At 32.3% G+C, this 14,658-nt stretch overlaps 1 long non-coding RNA gene across 3 annotated transcripts in view; it reads right to left on the bottom strand.

Moving 5' to 3' along the window:
* Positions 1-14,658, bottom strand: part of LOC140698149 (uncharacterized) — a 181,271-nt gene that overhangs the window by 51,811 nt on the left and 114,802 nt on the right. Inside the window, exon 4 of one of the 3 annotated variants that reach the window (XR_012075697.1) lies at positions 11,709-11,780. The exons of the other annotated variants lie outside the window; for them this stretch is intronic. This is a non-coding gene — a long non-coding RNA (uncharacterized lncRNA). Of the gene's footprint in view, positions 1-11,708; positions 11,781-14,658 lie in introns of those variants that run through there. 3 annotated transcript variants of the gene reach the window in all.

Here is a 14,658-nt window from a genome sequence, read left to right as displayed (position 1 = left end):
CTATCAAGGTGATAGCTGCTGGCACACTCGGGGAAAACATGACTAGTGCTCTCTTCAGATCCAGCTCTCTCACCAAAGCCACTGGACATCATCAGGAAAATGCAAATCTAAACCACAATAAGATATCACCTCACACACATCAGAATGACTATTATCAAAAAGCCTACAAATAACAAATGTTGCTGAGATGTGAAGAAAAGGGAACTTTCATACACTGTTGGTGGGAATGTAAATTGGTGCAGCCACTCTGGAAAAAAATATGGAGGTTTCTCAAAAAAAGTAAAAATAGAACTACCATATAACCCAGCAATTTCATTTCTAGGAATATACCTGAAAAAAATAAAAACACTAATCCAAAAAGATATATGTACCCCAATGCTCATAGCAACATTATTTATAATTGCCAATATATGGAAGAAATCTAAGCATCCATCAACAAACGAATGGATAAATAAGAAGTGAGATATATATACATGAATACCCACACAATGGAATACTATTCACCCATAAAAAGAATAAAATGTTGCCATTTGCAACAGCATGGATGGATTTGGAGGGTATTAAGCTAAGAAGATAAGTCAGAGAAAGACAAATACTATATGATATCACTTATATATGGAAACTAAAAAATATAGCAAAACAGTGAATATATGAAAAAAGAAACAGACTCATAGATATAGAAAACAGACTAGTGGTTACCAGTGGGGAGAGGGAAGAAGCGATGGGCAATAAAGAGCTAGGAGATTAAGAAGTACAAACTATTATGTGTAAAATAAATAACCTGTAAGGATATATTTACAGCATGGGGAACATAGCCAATATTTTATAATAATAATAAACAGAGTATAACCTTCAAAAAAGTAAATCATTATATTGTACACTTGCAATTTATTTACTATTATACATCAACTATACTTTAATTTAAAAAAATGAGCATAGTTTAAGAGACCTCTATCACAACATCAAGCATACCAACATTCCCATTTAGGGGTCTCGATGGAAGGAGAGAGAAAAGTGTCAAAAATGTATTAAATAAAATTACAGCCTAAAACTCCCATACCTGAAGAAGAAAATAGATAAACAACTACAGGAAGCACATTTAATACCAAAAAAAAAGAAAATCAAAGATATATATACCAAGACAAGAGCAATTAAAAAGACAAAATTTAAAGATAAGGAGAGGATTTTAAAGATAGTAAGAGAAAAACAAAGTATCAAAGAAAGGAATACCCATAAAACTATTTCAACTGTTTTTTTCTGCCCAACCTGTGAAGGCCAGAAGAGAGTGGCATGATATATTTAAAGTATTGAAAGGGAAAAATCTGCCACCTAGGACACTCTACCCAGCAAGATTGTCATTCAGAATTCAAGAAGTTATAAAGATCTTCTTAGACAAGCAAAAAGTAAAAGAGTTTATCAATACTAAACACATCATGAAAGAAATTAAAGGATCTTCTCTAAGTGAAAATGAAAGACTACAAAAATAAATAATAATCTATAGGAAAGGACAAATCTCACTTGTAAAGGCAAATATATAGTAAAGGCTGTGAATCAACCACTTAAATAAGCTAGCATGAAGATTAAAATGCAAAAATTGTATAGTCAACTATAAATACAACAAACTGTGAAGGGAGAAACATGAAAATGTAAATTATAACATCAAAACCATGAAATGTGGGGGAGAGGAGAAAAAAATGTAGATCTTGCAAAATGTGTTTAAACTTAAATAACTACCAGTTTAAAACAAGTAGATACAGTTATAGGTCAACAAATACTAACACCATGATAACCACAAATCAAAACCTACAGCGGATACACAAAAACTAGAGAGAAAGGAACACAAGCATATCACTTAAAAAAAAATCATCAAATCAAATGGTAAGGAACAAAAGAAGAAAAAAACTGAGAGGAACTACAAAAACATCCACAAAACAAGAAACAAATTGATAAGTACATGCCTATCAATAATCATTTTAAATGTCAACAGACTTAATGTTCCAATCAAAAGACACAGGATGGCTGGTTAGATTAAAAAAAGAGAGCCATCTGTATGCTGCTCACAAGAGACTCACTTCAGAGCTAAAAGACACAAATATACAAAAAGTTAAAGAATGGAAAAAGATATTTCATGCAAATGCAAATGGCAAGAAAGCTAGGGTAGCAATACTCATATCAAAGTATAGTTCAAAACAAAGTCTAATATGAAAGTAAATATATGTATGTACATACAAGACTAGGACACTGTGCTGTACACCAGAATATAATACACTGCAATTGATTACACTTCAATAAATTTTTTTTAAATAAAATAAATAAAACTAAATAAAATATGTAAAAATCAACCTATACCAAAAGATAAAAAACTCTATTATATAATGATAAACAGATCAATTCAAGAGGATATAACATTTTTTAACTTATATGCACCTAACATAGGAGCATCTGAATATATAAAGCAAATATTAACAGACATAAAGGGAGAAATTGACAATAAGGACTTTAATAGCAAACTTAAATCAATGGACAGATCATCCAGACAGAAAATCAATAAGAAAAGCGTGGACTTAAATGACACATTAGACAAGGTAAACTTAATAGAAATCTACAGAACATTCCATCCAAAAACAGTAGAATATACATTCTTCTCAAGAGCATATGGAATATTCTCCAGTATAGATCACATGCTACAATACAAAACAAGTCTCAACAAATTTAAGAGGATAGAAATTACATCAAGTATGTTTTCCCCAGATCACAATGGCATGAAACTAGAATAAATACAAGAAGAAAAATGGGAAAAACAAAAACATGAGGACATTAAGCAATATGGTACTTAAAAAAAAAAAACAATGGATCAATGAAGAAATCAAAGTGAAATCAGAAAATACCTCAAGACAAGTGAAAATAAAAACACAACTTTCCTAAATCTATAGAACACAGCAGAAACAGTTCTGAGAGAAATTTACAGCAATACAGGCTTAGTTCAAGAAACAAGAAAAATCTCAGGTAAAACCTACTTAAACTACCTGTTAAAGAAAGTAGAAGAAAAATAAACCAGCCCAAAGTCAGCAGAAGGAAGAAAATAATAAATATCAGAGAGAAAGTTAATAAAATAGAAGGCAAAAAATCAATAGAATTAAGATTAATAAAACCAAGAACTGTTTCTTTGAAAAGATAAACATAATGAATAAATCTTTATCCAGGCTCATCAAGAAAAAAGAGAAATGACTCAAATAAATAAAATAAGAAATGAAAGAGGAGAAAACAACCAATATCACAGAAATACAAAAAAAAATCATTAAAGAATACTATGAAGAGTTATATGCCAAAAACATAGACAATTTAGACTAAGTGGGTAAGTTTCTAGAATAAAAAACTTACCAAGACTGATTCAGGAAGAAATAGACCATCTGAATAGGCCAATCACTAACAATGAAATTGAATTTATAATCAAAACACTCCCAGCAAACAAAAGATCAGGATCAGACCACTTCATAGGAGAATTCTACCACACATATAAAGAAGAGTTAATAACTATCCTTCTCAAACTTTTACAAAATGATTGAAGAAAAGGGAACATTCCCAAATTCATTCTACAAGACTACCATTACCCTGATACCAAAAGCAGACAAAGACACTATAAAAAAATCACAAGCCAATATCTCTGATGAATATAGATGCAAAAATTCTCAGCAAAATATTAGCAAACTGAATTTAACAACATATAAAAAGGATTATGCATCACGATCAAGTGACATTTATTACTGGGAAACAAGAATTGTTCAATATCCATAAATCAACTAATGTGATACTCCACATTAATAAAAGGATGGGTGAAAAATTACATGATCATCTCAATAGACACAGAAAAATCATTTGAAAAAATTAAACATCTATTCATGATAAAAATTCTCATCAAAGTTGGTATACAGGGAACATTTCTCAGCATAAGAAAGGGTATTTATGACAAACCCACAGCTAACAGCAACAGCTAAAAGCTGAAAGCTCTCTAGAATAAAAAACAAGATAAGAATACCCACCTTCTTGCCACTTTTATTTAACATAGTGTTGGAAGTCCTAGCCACAGTAGTCAGACAAGAAAAGGAAATAAAAAGCATCCAAATTGGAAAGGAATCAGTTAAATTGTCACTATTTGCAGCTGAGATAAGACTGTAGGAAATCTTAAAGTCTTCACAAAAAAACTATTAGAATTAATAAATAAAATCAGCAAAATTACAGAATACAAGATTAATATACAGAAATCTGTTCTTTCCTATGCCCTAGTAATGAACTATTAGAAAGAGAAAGCAAGAAAGTAATCCCATTCAAAGTGACATCAAAAAGAATCAAATACCTAGAAAGAAATTTCACCGAATAAGTGAAAGAACTATACACTTAAAGCTATAAAACATTGATGAAGGAGATGGAAAATTATGCAAAAAAAATGGAAATATATCCTGTGTCCATGGATTAGAAAAAGTAATATTGTTAAAAATGTCCTAAGCAGCCAAAGCAATTGTGAGCTGGTCTTGAGTTGAGTTAATGCTGTGGGACCCAAGGCCACGATCGGAGCATGTTTGTAGTATGCAGTAAATAACTGTTCTACGCATGCGTCAAAATTATGTAAGATTTAGAACAAAGAAAATAGAAGTACGCATGTGCTAGAGATATTCTGTAAGCCTAATGAACAAAGAAACTCAGACCGCGCACGTGTTGACAAAAAACATAAAAGCAGGACAGGTGCTTTATAGGTGCGCACCTCCCTGTGGCAGTAAAGTGTTGTTAACCCCATGGTGTCTCCGGCTGAAGTCTGTCCGGCGGTATGGCAACTCCTCGTGCATTTTTTCGTTTGGGCCACTCACCTCCTAGAACCCCACATCAGCCTCCCTCGGCTGACAGCAATCTACAGATTTAATCAAATCCCTATCAAAATACCTATTGCATTTTTTCACAGAACTAGAACACATAATCCTAAAATTTATATGGAACCACAAAATGCCCTGAATTTCCAAAGCAATCTTGAGAAAAAGAACAAAGCTGGAAGTATCATGCTGACTTTAGACTATAATACAAAGCTATTGTAATCAAAGCAATATGGTACGGACACAAAAACAGATACACAGATCAATGGAACAGGATAGAGAGACCAGAAATAAGCCCATATACTTATAGTCATTTAATCTACAACAAAGAAGGTAAGACTATACAATGGAGAAAAGACAGTCTCTTTAATAAGAAGTGCTGAGAAAACAGGACAGCTACATGTAAAAGAATGACATTATAATATTTTCTCACATCACATGCAAAAATAAACTCAAAATGGATTAAAGACCTAAATGTAAAAAACGTTAAGACTGGAAACCATAAAACTAGAAGAAAGCATAGGAAGAACACTCTTTGATATAAATCATAGGAAATTTTTTTTTGATTTGTTTCCTAAGGCAAGGGAATCAAAATAAAAAATAAAGAAATGAAACTAATTAAACTTAAAAGCTCTTGAACAGCAAAAAAGATCATTGACAAAACAAAAAGAGAACTTACTGAATACGAGAAAATATTTGTAAATGATATGACTGATGAAAGCTTAATATCCAAATAGATAAACAACTTACAAAATTTAATATTTAAAAAAAAACAACCCAATTAAAAAATGGGCAGAAGACCTGAACAGATATTTTCCAAAGAAGTACAGATGGCCGACAGGCACTTGAAAAGATGTTCAACATCGTTAACCATCAGAGAAATGAAATTTAAAACCACAATGAGATATTACCTCACTTCTATCAAAATGGAGATCATCAGAGGGTCTACAAATAACAAATGTTGCCAAGGATATGCAGAAAAAGGATTCCTAGTACAATGTTGGTGGGAATGGCCGTAGGTGCAGCTACTATGAAAAATAGTATGGAGGTTCCTCGAAAAGCTGAAAATAGAACTGAAATATGATCCTGCAATTCTACCCCTGGGTATACATCAAAGAAAACAAAAAGACTAATTGTGAAAGACACACAAACTCAACGTTCATAGCAACTTTATTTACAATAGCCAAGATAGGAAGCAACCTAACTGTCCATCAACAGATGACGGTATAAAGGAAGTGTGAGAAAGGTAGATATATATGGGTATATATGTATGTATGTACATAGATATATGAATATTACTCACCCATTAAAAAAAGAAATGTTATCATTTCCAACAACATGAATGGATCTGGAGGGTATTACTGTTAGTGAGGTAAGCCAAAGAAAGACAGGTACTGTATGTTATCACTTACATGTGAGATTTAAAAAATAAAACAAAAGAATGAATATAACAAAAAAGAAACAGAATCACAAATATAGACAATAAGTGGTTACCAATGGGAGAGGGAAGGAGTGACAGGCAAACTGGGGTAGGAGACTAAAACATACAAACTTCTGTGTATAAAATAACAAGCTACAAGGATATACTGTACATCACAGGGAATATACCCAATATTTTATAATAACTTTAAATGGATTATAATCTATAAAAATTTTGAATCACTGCATTGTGAAACTGAAACTAATGTAATATTGTATATCAACCATACTTCATTTAAAAAAGAAAAAAAAGAATTAGCAGACAATTTTTATTAACAATTTTTGCATTATAACACAGTATTTGACATTTATAATCCCATTTAAAGAATTAAGATACATATTTTATCATATTCTCCAAATATTCAAATATATACATTTGGGATCTGATATTTACTTCTCAGCCTCGTATTTAATAGGTGAACCTTGGCCTCATTACAAATTAGATTGTTCAAGTACATAATTATTGCTTAGAAATCAATAAGTTAATCTTGATGCACTTTTAACTAGTTTACATAAGTCATAACCTGTCATTATCTTAATCTTACCACAAACAAGCCATCCCACTTAATCCAGTCAGACTATGCCTGTCTCCCTTAGAAATAATAGTACAGTTACCTTAAGAATATGTTGAATTATCTATCTCCCTCAATAGATTCTAAGGTCCTTGAGGACAAGAATCACCAAACTCTTTCTTGTACAATATTGGGTCCCCAGTACATATAGCACAGCATTTGGAACCAACTATACATGTTCAAAAACTATTAAGTTATTTAGAAAAAGGGGAGAAGCCCAAACAGAGGACTCAGGCATAACATATTTATAGTGCATCCTTCTTGTTAAGTCCAGACTTCAATGCTGGTAGTTATCAACTCCTACTTCTAACCTTTGGGCTATTACATATTCTGGTATTAAGTCAAAAGCTCAGCATTTCCTTACACCCTATCTGTGGGAGGCCCATTTTGACTTCTGCAACATTTGAATTTGGTCTAATTAGACCAAAATTGTTTAGACATTGTTTTACAAATTAATCCATCACCTGCTAATATTACATAACTTATATGCAGTGTAGGAAAAGAACATCTGACTTGAGCTTTCTCTAAAGTGTGAAGATAGTATTGATTGATTAATGGAGATTATAATGTTTCTAAATAATTTTGCTTTGAATGACATCATTAAAAAACACTAATCATAATCTCAAACACTAACTGGAATAAAAGAACTACTGGTTTTCTTTGAATAATTCACTTGTTCTGTCATATGAAAAATCTTACTTTCATTATTTGCAATTCATTTAAGTTTTCATTTCACTTCATTAAGTTATATTTATGTCCTTGTCTTTTAATAACCAATGTCAACAAAATGTCATTTATAAATACATTCAGCTCTCTCCATTTTAGTCTAATTGTTTTGTTATATGTCTATTAGTATTATGATTATAACTTCCAATTAGCATTTAAGTACAAGGGAATACACAGCTTAATTTTTTGTCATAAAGATTCTTCTGTGTGTGTGTGTGTGTGTGTGTGTGTATACACACCTGTGTGGTGTATATAATATATCAATCTAGGGCTCCATTTCTGGAAGATAATGTTATTTTCTCATCAGTTTTATTTTCCTCACTTCCTAAACATTGTTTTCATTTTTATCAGTGTATTCTTTTTTTAGAAGTTTTCTCAAGAAAGTTTCTATGATGTGATAAAATCATTGCTCTCTGATAATTATGTAATGTGATAGAAGTGCTGATTATTGCTACAATAGTAATTATGTTACAATACACAAATATATCAAATTAACATGTTACACATCTTAAATTTACATGTGATATGTCAAATATATTTCAAAGAATGAAATAAAAATTGTTTCTTGATATGACTGAATTAAATCTCTGCAGATTTTTTTCATAGACAATATTTTGTGCCCTTTTACTCTCATGAGTCTTTCATAATTGATAAAATAATGCATATAATTTTTTTCTGAAAACACTCATTATATCAAACTTAAGTAGTGCACTCTCTCTGGTACTTTAAATAGAAAGAGAGCTCAGATGAGTAAGTACCCCTGTCACTCATTCTTACCCCTGTCTGAGTGCTTATTAAATGTCTCCAGATATTCCTGAAATTTGTGTCTCAAGGTACAATTCCAAAACAAATGAGGAGAACATAAAGGAATAAGGGCAGTCATTCAATCAACCAACAATATTTCTGGAGTGCCTATTCTGTGCTGGCGATATTCTAGAGTATAGAGATATCAATGAACAACAACCCAGCCTCATGAAGCTCTTTCTATATGCTGGGCTGTCCAGTAGAGTTTTCTGTGATCATGGAAATGCTCTATATCTGCACTTGCAATACAGCAGCTAGTCACTAGCCTCATGTGGGTATTGTACACTTAAAATATTTTCAGTGTAGGGACTAAATTTCTAAATTTATTTAATTTAAAAAATTAAATTTCAATCACCTCATGTGGCTAGCAGTTTCTATATTCCACAGCACGATCCCATTTTGTACATGTGTTCTCAAGGGAGGTGTGGGGCATGCGAGAGCTGTGTAGACATGGCATAAGAAATTACAATGAACAGGGAAGTAAGAAGTCAGAAGAGAACTCTTCTTTCTGATTTCCTAGTCTTTTTAAAGACTTAAAGTCTAGTTAAAGTGATTCTGAAAGCCACAAGATATATGAGTCCTTGAAATCCATAATTAAGCTGCAAAATGGTCTTTTTACTGATAGGCAATCATGTTGATGTCACAATTAATGTCTGAACACCAGTTAATGTCCACATAGGGAAGAATAATTATAAAAAATCATTAATTAGGGCCTATTTACTGTTCCATTGCCAAAACTAATTGCCTGGAGTAAGATGTTCTCCCTTGATTAATGGGTTTATAAATGCAAGGCCCAGTCTCCGAAGGCTAAACTCTGTTTCCCAGGTGAAATGCTTAAGGTTCTGGTAACAGTTCACACCAGGTAACAGCCATGCCTTGTGCTTTGACTGCCCAGTCCAGATCTCAGTGTTATGTCAGGAACAGTCAGCTGAGTTTTGGACATTCAATAGATGACGCACTCAAATACCATGTTTTCTATAAAGATGAAACTCTTTTTAAAAACAGAACCTTCTGTTCTGTGGGGGCTGATTTTATTTTGGAAACTTTGCCCAATATGGAATATGGACTTAGAGTGAAAAACACAGTGTCTTCTTTGGTGCAGAGTGCTATATGTGTTCACTACACTATTCAACAATTATGTCCACCTTAAATCAACCCTAGATTCTGTCTGTCTGGTTTGGTTTCTGGAGAATCCAGGATGCACCTATTTCCTGGGGCCTTGGGAATTGGGGAGGTATTCAAACAGTAGCATAGTTCAGCCCCAGAACTCAACGCTCTCCCAATCTTTCTAGCTGTAATACACATACTCTTCCTCTGAGCTTCCAAAGCTTCTTTACTCCTGCTTAGCACTTTAGACAAACTCCCTCTTGTGTTATCACATCTTTGATGCCTGTTTGTTTCATGGAACAACTTGAAGGTTGAGAAGGTATCAAAAATTGCAAATCTTTCCCAGTCCAGGAATTTAATACAAACTCATTGAGTAAATAAATGACTGATTGAACAAATCGGTCACATGGGGAGATAAAAGCACATTTATATTGTACATTTATATACAAAAATTGAAGCTTAACTAATAACTTCACATAATATTGTTCTCATTAATATATTACCACACCTCTCAGTGAAACAATAAATAGAGCCCTAATCCGACAATTAAAAATGACATTTCCCTGATAGTGGTAAGTGCTATTATTCAATATTTTATTCCTAACTATTTACTATTTATCCGAAGTTTGTAATAGTGAGTGTGAAAATATAAATAAGACCCCTTAGCAGGGAGAAGACGTAACCCTTATTTTTAACCTCTAATTCACTAAAATATTATTCATCCATTATGTCCTGTGGAAATAAAAATGGAAAGCATACATAAAACAAATGAAATGGAAGGTAATACATATATTTGCTTATATCGCATAAATTGCTTTCCATTCATTTTCATATATTTATATATATAATATAATTTCTTATATATAATTTATAATTTCTTATATATAATAATATGTTATATAATTATAATATATTTATAATTTATTTTATACACACACACACTGATAGTTCTTAATGAGAAAAAGAGAGATCAAAATGAGTATGAAGAGAATTTTCTATATTCCCTGTGCCACATTTTAAAAAATCGTTTCAGGACCTCCAAAAGTCACCAAGACGGAATTGGATATGTAAGAAATTGGCTGAGAGTAACCTGGGGAGAATAAGGCCTTCGAGTGAAAGCTGAGGTGAATCCCAAATGTACAGCCACTGGGGGCTGTCAGCTAAGAACACTTCACAGCAGGGTTTCTGTGGCAAGGAGATCTGAGCAACGGCCTCCCACAGCTGCTACAAATTTCAGCTCCCCAACAAGACGCAGAGGGATTTGCCTCTAAAGTATTTCTACTTAGAATGTTTCAATAACTCTCATTATAAAATCCCTTGTTAGGACTACTTTAGATTAAAAGGGACTGAAGAAACATAACAAAAGTTAATGTGTCATCCTTGTTAGCATGCTGGTCTTAATAAAAATTAGTTAAAATAAAACAGCTATTAAAAAAATACTGGGGGGACAATCATTAACATCTTAATGTGGACTTGATAGTAGATGATCTCAGGAAAATACTTTTAACTTTTTATGAGTCAATAGTGCTGTGGTTATACAGAAAATGTTCGTATTTATTATAGATGAATACTGTAATATTTAAGGGTAAAATGCCATGATATCTTTATTTTAAATACATCAGCAAAAAAAGTAGCAAACAAGTCCAAATGTTCAGTCCAATCATTAGATACCTTGTGAGTATATGTATGTTTATTAAATTAAATATTTTCTCACTGTAACGTACGTTTGGATATTATTATGGTAAAAACATTAAAGAAAAATAGAAACTAATGTCTTTATTTTAAAACATTCCAATCAAAAGGAGAGTTGTAATAAATAATGAAGGAAAATTTTACTCTTCTTTATTCTTAGTAAACTTAGAAGAAAGATACTATTAAAGACATTATTATTTCATCTGTGGATGAAAACTGCTCTATTTTACTTTATTTTTTCACAGACATTCACTTTATTGTAACCACTTTAAGAATCACATGATCCATTACAATAAGGTGTATTTCTAATATGCATGGCTCAGACACCAGGGGACCCACTTTTTTTTAATATAAAGGAATATTTATTGTGACACATATTTTAAAATGCTAATTTTGCTTTAATTAGGTAATCTTTAAGAAACAAACACCATTTACTGGGATGTCAGCAGTGAACAGATTGCCTGGTCTTCTATCTCCTGCTGCATGTCCTACAGCTCTCATTTTCTGTGGTCACCCCTCTAGTCTCAGCATTCTCCTCCTTAGCATATAAAAACAGTCAGAACATGAGATTAAGGTAGACTACCTGTAAAGTTTATAATATGTTAAATAATGAAGGAATTACTTTGCTACATACAGATATTAAAAAAAGAAAGAACACAGAGAAGGATGCAATATTTGCCAAAAATTAATACTGAGTTATAGACAATGACTTCAGATAAAGAGGTTTAAGTGTGTATCATATTTAGCATCATCACTTTTTTCATCCAAAGCAATTCTTTCAGTAAGAGGTCTGAATTTATGCACATAATAGAGATCATTGAAAAGTAAGGATCTAATTAGGAAAAGACTAAACTCTCTGAGATTCTACAGGGAAGTTAAGGCAGCTGATAGCTGAAAATATATTTATTCTTCATATGCTTTTAGCAGGAATAGCTTATGTATATGACAAAGAAAGACATGTTGTTCATGTATCTCACTCAGCATGAAGAAACTAAATCATCACCCCAGCATCTAATACCTCACTTGCATTTCCTCTGGCAGATAATATGATGGATTTTCAATAGTAGCTATGGTTCAAGCTTTGTAGAAGTCCTAAATACCATTTACCTTAATGACATCAATTTCTTGATAATACAAGGTATCTATTCCTTGTGTCATCTTGGTGATTATTCTTTGCTACGTTAAATTCTGTTTTTTGAATGGAATCCACATCCCTTCTGTAGTGCAGCCCAGTATTCAAATACTCTCTAGTGCTCCAGTTCTTAACAAACAATGTTTATTTTCCCTCCACTGGCAGAAATAAGTACCAAAGCAATATATTAATTCAGTTATTCATTCATTTGTTCTCTCAGTCATTCATACTTTCACTCAACATTTCAATATTACACAAGATTCTAAGGATGCAAAGATATAGTCAAGGCATTCTCCCTCAAGGAATTATATAAAGGGAGCACAGACAAACTATTGATTTTAATAGAAAGTGATAAACACTATCATAGCGGTAAGCTGTCTCTCACCTACTGTGTTTCCCCAGGCAGAGGACCATCTCCGTGTTCTAAGAAATTCAATACTTCTAGAGTTAAATTTGTTAGTGTCTATGGCATTTGTTACTGTTTCCAAGTCACTGCATCAAAACCATGTTTAAAGATGGTAGGTCCATGCTACAAAACAACAATCAAAATGTACACCTCCATCCCTACTCCCTCTAATTCAGATTCCACTAATTTTACACAGATTCTCTGTTGCTTGTTTTCTGTTCTTTCTGAGGGCATAACAAAAGTGGCAATGTTTCATTTGCCTCAGTTTGTTACAGAATGTTCTGTGCGTGGAGGATACGTTCTAACTCATCTCACTGCTGAGTTGCTTCTCCTGCCCTTTCTTCTAACCAAGACTATTTTCTCTTTTCAGAGAGTGCTCACCTTATTCAAAGCAGCTAAAAATTTCATGCAATACATTATCAACTACTAACAAACTTGAACAAAGAATTTATGGAAGGCAAGGAGACTGAAGCTTTCATAATAATATAGAGGTGATGTGACACATGTTTAGGTGACAAACCATTTCCCAAAATGCATGTACAGTCATGGTAACAGAAAGTCACAGTTAACTAACATCTTCTATGGAATTCAAGAAGTTTGTTCATAGGAGCTAAGGATGAATATATCAGTTGTACAGCAAAGAAAGATACTTCCAGAAGATAAAATGACTTATTTTTGTGGGTAAAGTAAGATAGAATGTGCTGTGTATGGGAAATGGCACGTAATTTATTATTGTTGAAGTATAAAGTTTGTGGAGAAGAGTTCCTGAAAATTAACCCAGACAGGTGACAAGTACCCACTAATGGAGAAGTTTTTACTATGCAAAGAAGTCTGAATTTTAAATTATATATAGGAAGAGACAATAAATAATTTTAAGCAGAAAACTTACATGATTTAAATTTGAATTTAGAAAGATCATTCTTACTCAGTTTTAAGGATGAATAGTTGAGTTCTGAATCTATGAAGATAGAATTACCTAACAACTGAGAGGAATAAACCCTAGAAAAATATGATTTATCTCATTTATCTTCTTTCAATGTTTCTATAAAATAGAAATATATGGATTATATGATTGTGTGTGCCTGAGTAGGAGAGAATACCCACAGAAAAACAATGCAGTGTTTTTTTTATTTCTTTGTCTGGTGGTAATTTCCTAGTAAATCTAACACCATGACTTTAGAGTATGTGGAGCACATCATTAGGCTTGTCTTGAAAGACGTCTAACTAACCAATCTGCCAACAGAGACTGGACGGATTGATGAAATAGTCCCTACATATTCTGAAAGGTTCTAACTCTTAATATATCCTTGGAATTGTTTCATGAATATAATAAAGTATAACTTGTGAATAAAAGTGGTTTCTAAGACATACTCTATTTTCATTTTTGCTTTTCAGTAACTACTTTATTACATATTTAGTTTTTCATACTTCTTCTAATTCCACAACATATGGGAAAATTCAACATCAAGAAAATACAGTCAACTGTGAAGTCAGAGTCAACAAGGACATGGGAAGAGGAAGTGTTGTGGAACCAAAGTCACAGTGTACACATGTGTGGATCTAAAAGCCAACATGTTGTGAGAATTGATCCACACTTAGAATCTTAGCTCCAGTTGGCCAACAGAAAAGAAAATACTACCAATTACAAAAATGTTCATTGTCATTAAAACATATTCCAGTTTCTCAGAGAAGCAGAGCTTTTTCTAGTACTACATGATTCTAAAAATAATTTCTCATATGTAACTAGAGTTAGAAATTGCTTAAGCTATTTGTTGGCTTTTAATAAATAACTGGGGTTTTATTTTCTGCTTATAATCTTCAAAAATGATACTCTATGGTCAGTTAATTCCGCTGAAAGAAGGTAAATTTACATGTAAA

This window comes from Vicugna pacos, chromosome 1 (genome assembly GCF_048564905.1).
Source record: "Vicugna pacos chromosome 1, VicPac4, whole genome shotgun sequence".
In the NCBI taxonomy this organism is placed as follows: domain Eukaryota; kingdom Metazoa; phylum Chordata; class Mammalia; order Artiodactyla; family Camelidae; genus Vicugna; species Vicugna pacos.
This window is presented reverse-complemented; position numbering and strand designations above follow the sequence as displayed.